The sequence below is a fragment of the Sarcophilus harrisii genome, chromosome 6 (assembly GCF_902635505.1).
Source record: "Sarcophilus harrisii chromosome 6, mSarHar1.11, whole genome shotgun sequence".
Taxonomy (NCBI): domain Eukaryota; kingdom Metazoa; phylum Chordata; class Mammalia; order Dasyuromorphia; family Dasyuridae; genus Sarcophilus; species Sarcophilus harrisii.
The window spans coordinates 10,168,967-10,181,299 of NC_045431.1; positions in this window are offsets into that span (position 1 = coordinate 10,168,967).

Below are 12,333 nucleotides of genomic sequence, written 5' to 3' on the forward strand. Positions count from 1 at the left end.
AAGTGATGATCCCATGACAATGCTGAAGCACAATATGTTGGCGGCCCAAGCTTTACCTTGATGACCTGGCAATATGAAAAGAACAAGACTCAGTTCTCTAATGAATTGAGTAGAAAACATTACTTATAGGAAAAAACACAAGCTAGTTACCAAGTCTAGCCAGACTGGGAAATGTTATTAAATAAAATCTCCCAACATTTGACTCCAGTCTATCTTTGCAACTTAAATTCATAGGACTTTTTTGCATTCTACATTCAAGCCAAGCTACACTGCTAGTTGTTCTCTGAATTGCATTGACAATATTTTACCATTGAATACTTGCTAAATGTCTCTACATTTTCACACCTGTTAGAGATCTTTCAGAATCCAGATCCGGTGCCATCCAGGTAAAGCTGTTACTGACGCCTCCATCTCAAAATGTCCTCTCCCTGCTCAAATCATACATTTTGTCTCATTCTTTTCCCATCATATCCTACCTTGTGTTACATTTATCTCACCTTCATAACTTGGTTCCAGCCCATCTCTCTGGGGTATATTTGTTTGCCTTATGTACCCTAACTGTCAGACAAGGGCTACTGGTTATTTGCATAAGAAGACATTCCACCTCCTATTTTTGTCCCTTTACATACGCTATCCTCGTTTTATGGAATTATTCCATCTTTAATTCCACCTTTTGGAACTCTTAATTTGCTTTAAGACTTTGCTGAAGTCCCACCTCCCAAAGTCTTGCCTATTTTCCCCCATTATTATTCCTCTTGCACCCCACTCTAAAATGCATGATTTTAATTGGACCGAACTTTTTCTTTACTTCTCTATGTATGACTATAGGGGAGGAAGGAAGGACATCGATGTTTAACGAAACTCACCCCTTGGATCCAGCTGTGTTCTAAATAAGTTGTCTTGCTCCCAGCTGTAGAGGAGAATTAGAGGGAGAGGGGGAAATATGGCACGATGTAGAAAACATTGCCCTTGCAGACGGGAAGACATGGATCCAAATCTCATTGCAGACAATTACTATCTTAAGATCCTAGGCAAGTCACTTAACCTGTCAGAGGCTCAGTTTCTTCATCTGTAAAAATAAGACTGACCTCCATGGCCTCCTTGATCTTTTTCAGCTCTAAGTCTCCGCTCCTCTGTTTCTCTGATGGTGGGCATTGGAGCTAGGGCTATGTTTCAGAAGGGGAGATTTAGCAGCTTTTACACTAAGTTTACCTGATCAATTATTGCTAAACTGAACAGATCAAGTGAGCCATGCCTCTTTTAAGAGCAAATTGGGAAGCTTGGTAGAGAAATCAGAGCTCATAAAGCCTTAAACCTCTCTCTGCCGTGAGGGGGGTCCTTTTTGCCAATGTGTATGTTACCTTATACCTAAGCATGAAATTTTTATGACATTTACCTTGTTGTAGAAGTTGAGTAGGTGGCCTGCACTTCAGCAACTCCTCTCTATCAAATATAAACTCTGTTGTATATTTAAAGATGATGTCAGTCTTTCTAAATATAATTTTAAACTGTGCCGGGAAAAAAAATCAACTGCAGCACTGTAATAATCAACACATAAATAGCTCCAACATCTTTGCCATGCAAATTTGGATTCTGATATTATGGAGAAGAACCATCCAAAAAGGGCCTTCTGTTACTGCTGTTTCTGTTAACCAGTGAGCAGCTGGGATTGATGACATTTTTAGTTGAAGCCAGCTTGGGTAAGCTTTTAGTCCATGTAGATAAGCTTGAACATCAATATAAAACAATCCAAATTTGCCAATGTTTGATTGGATTGAAGTTACTAGTGTTGGATGCCTGACTTATCCTATGTTTTAAAATGGCCATCCAGGGGCACATCATTTTCCCTTGTCTGTTTTGTGGATAGGTATCTGACAACCTGGAGATTTTTTAAGGAAAAAAACCAATTAGGTATCTCTTTTGACTTGCCAGAATTTATAAAGACCCATCTTTCATCACCGTTACCATCAAAATCATGTATTATGCTCCCTTTGCTCATCCATTCCCAGTGTAAGCTAAATAGCCAAACCCTCTATAAGGCAGAACTTTGACTATATGAATAACTTGAGAACCATAGCAGATACATGGATGAACTAATTAAATCAATAAGCCAGTCAACATTACTGTTTGTGAAACTTCTGCATGATCTTGATTTAGCTTCTGTTCAGTTGTGTGCAGGTAAATATACAGCTCTTGTAAAAAAAACTCTTTACTCATGATATGCTTTTAAAGCTAATGTGCATTATCAGCATTTTCCTCCATCACTTTATTAAGACAAAGGAATCGACAAACACTAACTCAAGTTCTGATGTATAGCCTTTGCAGATTTACAAAGTATAAATGTTCATACTGAGAATTCAACAATTGACTCTCCCAAGCCAGTTTTATCTGGTTCAAAATTAAATCATTCTATTGGTGGAAGGAATTTTTCTATAATTAAAATTATATATATATATATATAATTATAATCATGTTACATATGAACAGATAAATATCTATGAAAAGTACTATGCAAAGGGAGGAACATAAAAGTCTTTCCTCTTAAATAATATTTTTCCTGATGCAGTCAAATGCAATCTCAGCAGTAAGCATCATTTCTTATTCATTAGGCTGATCACTTTCCTAAGACTTGTTTGTTGGAGAAGTAGATCAGCTTAATCCACAGCATGGGTTTTACCCTGGGAGCCAGGGAGAGATACAGGAAGATCTGCCACAAGACACCTTTTTGTTGATACTCCATTTCTGTCTGAATCAGACAAGCTGTCCTTTTTCTATTTCTTTTAACTGACCTCATATGTTCCTGATTGTGGACTTAAACCAGATTTTCATTTCCTCTCTTCTTAGTTTCCATTTCACTTCCAATTCTGATCACAATGCTTCACAATAACCATATAACCTAACCCCGAGTTGTGATTGTTCTGCTTCCTGATAGTTTAGTCTCGGTGTTTCTGAATCCTAGCCTGTGCTGGATGATTCTGATAAAGCACACCATAGTTACTGAATAGAAATTGTTAACAATCGTTCCCTAAAAATCCAGCTAACTCAAAGGTTGCATTGAGACTTCTGTGATGAGGGACTCCTGGATCCCCAGAGAGCCTGTAATTAAGCACAGTTAATGCCAAAGCTCAAAATAGAATAGAAGATAGCAAAGAATTAGTTCTTTACCATGGGCCTGCTCTATTATTTAAAAATTAAATCTTCTTTATCAGAAAATAGTCTCGGTCATTTTAGAGTAAAAATTCACTAGGATAGATCATTAATGCTCATTCTGTTTGACATCTGAGAAACCACAGTTCTCTTGCAGAGACTTCAGAAAAGTTATTTCAGGTTGAAGGTATTCTAGGTCTGCATTCTTTCAAAATCATAGGTAATAAGGCCTAACCATGTATTTTTATTAGTCAGCCAGAAGGCACACTCAGTTCAAATAAGTGATATTACATGGTAAGAAAAGAAGCAGAAGAATATTTTTTCCAAAAACTGGGTCACATTTACCCATAAATATATATATATATATATATATATATATCCCAGAAATATATATATATTATCCAGATATATATATATATATATATATATATATATATATATATATATATAAAACTCACAAATACATATATATGTATATATATACACACACTATTAGGTGGTAGATAAACTTACATAGGGAATATTTAAGGAAGGACATAGGTAAGGTACATATATATATAAGACATCTCACCCCTCCAAAAGTACAGGATTGTCATTGTCTTCATTTTATATAATTTCTGATATGTCTTGTGATTAATGTTGCACATGATCACTTCTAAGTATTATTCCACTGGCCAAATGGTTGCTGTGCCTTTTTATTCTTTTGCTTGTCATCCTTATCTACAATTCTCAGCTAAAGAAGAATGTTTTTCCCCCATAAGAGGAAAGAGATACTCTGTTTTTTTTAAACCTTAGAGCCCAGAAGTTTAAGCTTTAGTTCTTTTAGGAAGTGAGACAGACCCTTCACCTGTCAAAGATCAGAGTAAGAAAAAAAAAAACCCTCAGAAGGTTGTAAACTATACAGTTAGACAATTTGGTCAGGTCATAGAATTAGAATCATAGGTGATTTTTCTTTCCAGCAAGAGAATCTTTGCCTGAGGAACCAAGCTTTTTTGAGTATAATTATAGCCAGTCTACTAAAGTAAAGCCCACATACATTTAATCTGTCTTTGAACCTACTTCCTTCTGCTTAACATTCTTAACTTCTGCTTAATGTGTCTGTCCAATTCCTCTATTTGACTTGGGTTATAAGTGCCTCTTTAACTTCCCTTTATTTCTGAATCACATCAACTATTTAAAAACTCATTTTTAGAGGCTCTTTTTATACAAACTTCCCAGGACTATCTGAGTCTCAAGACCATATTCCCCCCAATTTCATAAGATTCTTTGGGCTTCCTACACAAACAAAAAGGAGGAGGGATGCTGAGGAGCAAAAGAGGCCAGGAGTCCTATGCTCCATATCAAAGGAAAAAAGTCCAAAGATTTACTGTTAAGTGATAATGCTTAAGGGAAAGTATGTTTCTTGGATCACTTGCTAAATGAAGTATTAAATTTAAATGGTATTACAAAGGGAGGGTGGGTATTAGTGAATCTGAAGACAGGGTGGGGAGCCAGAATTTGGGAAAACCCAAACAAAAAAAGGAATGAAAAGTAGAGATGGGTTTGCAAAGAACCCAGGATGACGTGTCCAGAAACTTGCAGTAACAAGGGAACCAGGAGTTAGTAACTAAGTAAGTAAGTAACTAAGTTAGTTAGTAACTAAGTTCCACAGATAAGGAGGAAGCTAGAAGAAGTCAAAACAAGGCAGTGTTTGCAAATGAGAGGTAGAAACCCTTTCAATGCAACTCTGAAGATGAAATAACTTGTCTCAGGTGAGAACTCTTGTTCTCATCTATTTCTTATTGGGATAAAAAAGCAAAACAAAACAAAAAAGAAACAACAACAAACTGAATTGAGAAAATGAGGATTTATAGCTTAGAATGAGGAATATAGAAACAAAGGTAAAGATAGCATCTTTTTTTAGTTGAAAAATCATGGGACTAGTTGTCAGAAGATATTAGGCAGCTTTGTCTCAAACAAGTAAATCATTTAACTTTTATGAGCCTTGTAACCCAGCTCTGCTCCTGATTCTCCAGACTTGTACAATTCCACGCCAACTGGCTTCTCATATTGGACATGTCTCTCCCTTTGTGACTTTCTCCTCTGATTGCCCTGCCCAATACATCCTTTGGAGGAAATTTTCTTGTAACTTGGCTCAGCCCCCAACTCCGCATACGTTTGTACTTTGTCCCTTCATGGCTACTCTCTCCCATTCTCAACCCCTACCAGAGCTGTGTTTTCTTCCTCCATTATAATATAAATTTCAGGCGTCTTTTTACTTGTATTTTGCTTGTATCCCAGCACTTAGCACAGTACCTAGCTTCTATGTATCCATGTATCTCTCCATGTATCTCTCCTTATCTATCAATACTATCTATATTTCTATATCTTTGTCTACTTCTATCTCTGTGTATTTATGTAGCTCTCTATGTATGTATCTATTATCTATCTTTCTATATTTATGTCTACTTCTATCTCTATGTAAATTTGCTCCTATGTGTGTAAGCATCATGTATCCATCTATGCAGAAGAAACTGAGACAAACAAACATAAGTGACTGGTCCAGAATCACATAATTAGCAAATGTCTGAGGATTTAACTCAGATTTTCCTGATTCCAAGCATAAATCTATGTCCTATTCAGCCTCTTGTTGATTCTCTCTCTATGTCTATGATCTCCACCTTCTAAACCAAATATTCAAGAGTCATTAAATGCATTGTCTGTGCAAATTACTATATTAAGTTCTGTGAGTACAATTACAAACATGAAATAATTCCTGCCCTAAAAGGAGTGGGCATCCTACGTGCTATGAAGCTATGAACTTACCCTAATATAGATCCCAGCAGAGAATTCAGGTTGAATGAAATCCATAGAAGGAGTAAGTACCCACTCATGCAATTCCAGGAAGAGAAATCCAAAGTCACTTCCCTTCTCACCCTACTCCCCTTAAGTAAAACTAATCTCTTTTTTTAAACTTGGGTCCAGAACCCAAACTGTCCAAGTCACATTAGCTTTTTTATTATGGATTTTTGGAGACATTGTTAGAAAAAAAGAGTTCAGAATCACAAAGGACAAGGGTAGAAATAAGCAACATCTTTTTATACTTGGTAAGTTTTGTTTCTCTTCTCCCCTCAGCCAAGGCAATGGAGCTATATTCTAGATGCAATTTTTATTACCTTGAGAATATGGTCATCAAAAATGATTTTTCCTCCATTATTTTAAAAGCATAGAAATTGTAGCAATAATTATTTAAGGGACATTAGTAAGTCACATTTAAGGTCAGAAATGGAGTTCAATGCCTTTGTGCCATTGAAAGGATCAAGGATTTTGCAGGTAATTGTTGACTAGTTTATGTAGTTGTTGATTTTTGTCCTATTGCTTTTCCCTTTGTCTCTGCTCTCCCCAGGTCTCTTTTCAAAGGATCATACATTGAGAGCTGAAAAAAAAATTTTTTATAGCATATTCAATCCATTTCATTTTACAGAGAAGAAAACAGCACCAGAGTAGTTAAGTGCATTGTGTCAGGTCTTCTACATGCAGATCTATAATTTATTTGATTGTTTTTGCCAATCAGTGTTTTTCTCTCTTCCTACCTTCCCCCACTTATCCTTCCATTTCTCCCTTGCTTCCTTCCTTCTTCCTTTTTCTCTCTTCTACCTTCATTTCTCCACTGTCTTTCTTTGTCTCTTTCTTTCATTCATTCATTCCTTTTTCTTTTCCCTCCCTCCTTTCTCCCATTCCCTTTCTAGCTTTCTCTTTCTAAACATTTCCCTCTTCTTTCCAAACTCCTTTGGGCCCCAGGTCTACCCGTAGTCCTTTGTAGTCCTTGTGAATATTGCTTTCCCTCTCACATCTAGGGAGTTACACTGATCCTTACAAGACGCTAGACAGTTTCACCCTATTAAGAGTACCAGCCAAACAGAGCCATAGCTCCCTTGAGAATATTCAGCCAACTAGACTAAAAAGATAGAGAACATGATCAGGAAGCAGGTAGGAGGGGAGGGATCAGAGGGAGATTGTTAGTAGAGATGGTTTGCATAGTTGGTAATAGGCTAAGTTTGACCTGCCATGCTGAGCACACTGGAGAACAGCTGGTTCCTTGCTTTGACTAATTTAGTCTCGAGTTAAGCAAACTATTGGCCACAAAGAGAACTATTTTCTAGGTTAAACTGGTTCATTGCCAATGGCAAGGACTATTGGGTGAGCTCACTCTTAACTAAAGTTTACCTCAGATAACACTGGGAGTGGTCTCTGTATTGTAATGAAGACAGAGCTAAGTTGTTCTTAAATATCATATAAATATATGTACATATAAAATATACAGAGATACATAAATATAAAATATATGTTATATGTCATGTAAAATACATATATACTGAGTTCTCTTTAAATATGTGCATGCTATCATATATGTGTAAATATGATCGAAATATGTAAGCTATGTGTTAAATTGTATATTTAAATACAATTTAGTACGGTGTTTTTATAGGTGCATGTGTTCGTTCCTTAGCATAGAGACAAAGAAAAATTAATACCGAGCTGTTACAGATGATGTCGTATAAAAGAAAGGCTAATAGAAGAATCTTTGTGCTTGCAAGGGACGCTTCTGATTCGTGCCATACCCAGCAGTGTGGGTGTGACTAAGGAAACCAAAAGGGGAGTGTCCCCCTCAGCCCTGGAAAGAATAGTTTCATTGGGCTGGCAAATGGCTTTGCTTGCCATGTTTAATGGGGCTTAGAGCTCTCCATTGCCTTTGCTGACAGCCCATTGTTTTATTGCAAAATGACCTATCCTGAAAGTGACAGGATCGCAAGCTTAGTGCATAGATGATTTCCTCATTGACATGGGAGGTGAGACTATGTTGTTTTAGGGCTAATTTGTCAACTTGTCTTTCAATTATTTCCCTGACTGCTCTGTGATTGTGGCTCCTGATCTGTTCTCAGAGAAGTTGCTTGAAAAAGACCAATCCCCTTACATCCCTTGCTCATGCACTAATATTACATGATAATTACAGTTGGGTTTTTATGAGTTCAATTTCTAGGCAGTTATAGATTGTCGGTTATAAAGTTCTTAGTTCATTGAGACACTTGGTTGTTGTGTGACTCTGTGTGAGTCGTTTAACCTCAGGATAAAAAGGAGTTATATTTGTAAAGAACAAAACAAAAACAACAAAACAAATAGGAAAAAACAAATTTAGAAGATTGCCTGTCACACTGGAAGAAGCACTTAATAAATGTTTATTCCCTTCTCTACTCGAGATTCAACAAAATTTTCTAATACTCACAGATCTTTTAGTTAAAGAGTGGGTATTTATTTTCACTTGTGAAAGGGTTTATTTATTGGGAGTTTCTTAAGGTGATGAGATCTTAGATTGAATAAACAGGATGAATGGATGAATGAATATAAATAAATGAATAGATGAGTAAGCAAATGATTGAATAAGGAAAAGAGAGACAGACAGAAAGGCAGAGACAGAGAGACAGAAACACAGAGAGAAGCATTCAATATGTGAGTGGAGTATAATAACATATAATGGTTAATTGACTAATAAGTTTATTTAATCCTGAAAAAGAGCAATTTACTTAGATCTCTAGAGGAGACCAGCAAAGGAGTGAGCTTTCACAGTTATTGAAAATTCTATTTGATCCCAATCTGCTTGAAATTCCCATCATTAGAGACAAGCCTCTGGGTTAAGATGGCACCTTCAGAATACCCTATGTGATTCTGGGAATAGAACTCCCAGTAACTAAGGTAGGAGATACCCAAATAGAAGGTAGAAGATCTTCAAAGACAGGATTTAGGTGACTCATAAGTTTGTTGTAAGGATCAAATGAAATGAGAGAGGCATGCAATTTGAAAGCCACTATGCATTATATAAATGTCAGGTATTGTTGTATTTTTGTTGATCAAATTTAACCCCACCCTTGAAGGTGTATTATCCTTAAATAATGCTCCCTTGCTTTATGGATTAAGTGGACTACTTTTACAGACATAAGTTCCTGTAGAGATTCAGAATAAATGGTTAAACATACTTAATCAATATATTTATAAAGAACAAAAAAGAAAGAGCTTAAGTTTATTCACTGAATTATCCTCCTTAGAGATTCATCACTAGCCAAGTGATTTTGTTTCCTTAACATCGAATGTTAACCAAAGAAGCATTTTTTAGTGATTCATCTATTTTTTTATTTAAAAATTTTATCTATTTACTTAGGTGATCAACTCTACTTAAATAACTCCCTTTTATAGCTTCAATTTTGATCTCTTTCTTAATACCCAATCATATATTTCCATTGCTACCTGGACATTCTCTGTGGAAATCTCATTATCACCTCAATTTTAACTTGTCTAAAACTTACCTTTCAACCTCTTCCCCATTGATTAAATGAAGATAACAGTGGCATGTGAGTCATAACATTTAAAATAAGACTAAGAGGACATTTATCATGCTTTGAAAACCTTAAACTATAGAAATATTATTAATTATTTTTCTAATGTTTTCTTTTTATTATGATTTCCACAGGATAACATCATCCAGGTGAGAAGCCCTCTGTCAGTTGTTACCTGTGTCATCTTGGTCAAATCATTTAAGTTTTTTGGGCCTCACGCATAACATAACATGACCATTAAAGCCCTTGTAGCTCTAAATCTGTGACAGAGTGTCTATGACCATGTGTATTTGGGAGCAATCTTTCCCATCCTTCTACATTCCATATCCAATCTGGTTCATAACCTTATAAAATTTTTATTGGCTACAACTTTCATGAATATCCATTTCTGTGTTCCAAACTGCTTTTACAATAGTTCATCCCCCTAGTTAGAAATATCTAGGTTTGGTTTTAAAAGCCATCTATGGTCCTTATAATCTTAGTTTGTATTTTTCTTTAAAAAAACAAAAACAAAAACATCTTATTTCTCTGGCCCCTTAATGAACCCTACATTGTCCTATTTCTGTGTCTTTGTTCATTCTAATAATATACTTCCTTCTCTTTTTCTGTTGAATTCCTACTCACATTTTAAAAGCTATCTTAGTAATTGCCTCTTAGAAAGTTTCATCTAATCCTTCCAGTCTAAGTGCTATTTCTCCCTTTGTACCATAAACAACACTCTGATTTTACCTCTGTACATTGGACTTATTACAAGTCAACTCCAGTTAACAAGCAGTTTTGAAGTACCAAGTGTAAAGTTAAGCACTGGGAAAACAAGGAAAAAGAACCTCAATTTTTAGGTATTATATAGTTTATATATAGTATTATACATATATATATATATAGTGTATTATATAGTTTAATAATAAGTAGTGCAAACTACTACATAAAATAAAATAGATACCCAATAAATTAACAAAAATTTGGGATTGTGGGTATTGGGAAAGGCTTCTTGTAAAAAGTGAAATTTTTAGCATGATTTGAAGGGAGCAAAAGAAAGAAGGAGAAAGAGAAGAGGAGGAAAAATTAGGTTATGAGGAACAATTAATGACAATTCAAATAGTCAGGAGATGAGTGTTTTTTTGTTTGTTTGTTTGTTTTTTTTGTTTTTGTTTTTTGCTTTTTTTCATAAGCAGCAGGGAAACAAGTGTTATTATCCATTATGTGATGCTCAAAAATCAACTAGAGATATGATACTACAGATTAGGATTAGAAAAAAATAGATCTCAGAATCTTCTGCATAAAGATGATAATTGACTCCATGGGAATTCATGAGGTCAAGAAGTCAAACAATATATAGAGAAAAGAGTAAAGACCCCAGAATAGAGACTTGGGTCATACTCATTTCTAGTGGATGCAATCTGAAGATCCATCACAGGAAGAATCAGTGTATAATATAAAGATGTAATTTTAAAGAAAAGAGGATGATTAACAGTGTCAAAGTCAACATGCATTTCCTGACATGTGTGAAGATTCACTATTTTTTTTCTGTGAAAAACATGAAAACAAAATTTTTGCCTTGTCTAGAACAAATAACTTGCAAAGCAGAAATATGTTTAGTCCATGGTATCAATTTTTACCAAGAAAAGAAAGAACAAATGATGATGTGAAGACCAAGTTAGCATCCTGAATACTTTAGAATCAGCCAGAGTCAGGATAAGCAAAAGTCCTTGGTCTAAGTGAGAGGAATGGATACAGTAATCTCCATGACCTCTCCTCTTCCTCTCCCACCCAGAAGTAACTCTGGCTTGTCTTACTCCACCCTCTAATCCCTTCTCCAATTCTCTGTATACACCAACAGATAGAGCCAGCACAGAATAGTGGGAAGGGCCATTTCCCAAGCATATGCTAATAGAGTATTGTCCTATAAGTAATTAACCTTAAATGCTTGGTTGTCCAAGTGCATCTGCTCAGAATTTCAGCCCTTTACAAGATGGACTTTATGAATAAATAAAGGGGAAGAAAAAATCTGGAAGAGAAGAATAGAAAAGTATTAATGTCAAAAGAAAGTATAATATTTATAAAGTAAAATGTATTAACCTCAAAGATAGGGTGCATTGTTATAGGACCAAAATATACATATAATTTAATAATATAAGATATAACAATAATAAAACTAGAACTTCAGGACAAAAAAAAAAAAAAAAAAAAAAAAAAACAACAAAGTGTCAATTAAAAGAATCCATACCCTGTTGTGCAAACTTCAAGATTAAATTTAACTACTCCAATCACAAACAATAAATACTGCAAGTGACCAGAAGAAAGATATTCTAATACAAAGGAAAGGAAATCTAAATAACAAAAAAACTATTTCTTTTACTCATTGGAAACAAGAAATGGGAATAAAATTATGTGTTATAAAATAGCATGGATTAAGAAATCTCACAATAAATCACATTGTGACATACTCTGCAGTTTTAAACTGAATTATGAAAGAAAAAAGATAAGACATCCAATAACAATATTAAAATATTCTTGTAGGAAAAAAAGCATAACTGAGTATATATTGCCTATCTGGCAAATAGCCTAAATAATTAGGCTTAAAACCTAAAAAAAAAACAAAAAAAAAAAAATTGATCAAATGTATCAAGCAAGGAAGATATAATGAAATAAATTATTTCAGAAAAATAGAAAGGGAAAACAAAAGATACCTGTGGAGTTAACCTCAACAAGAGCATGTAATATAATGAAACATAATAATAATTAAATCAAAACAAAGATAATAAAGAGATTTATTTTTGAAAATACAAAATGAGACAAGAGTGAAAGCATACATCAA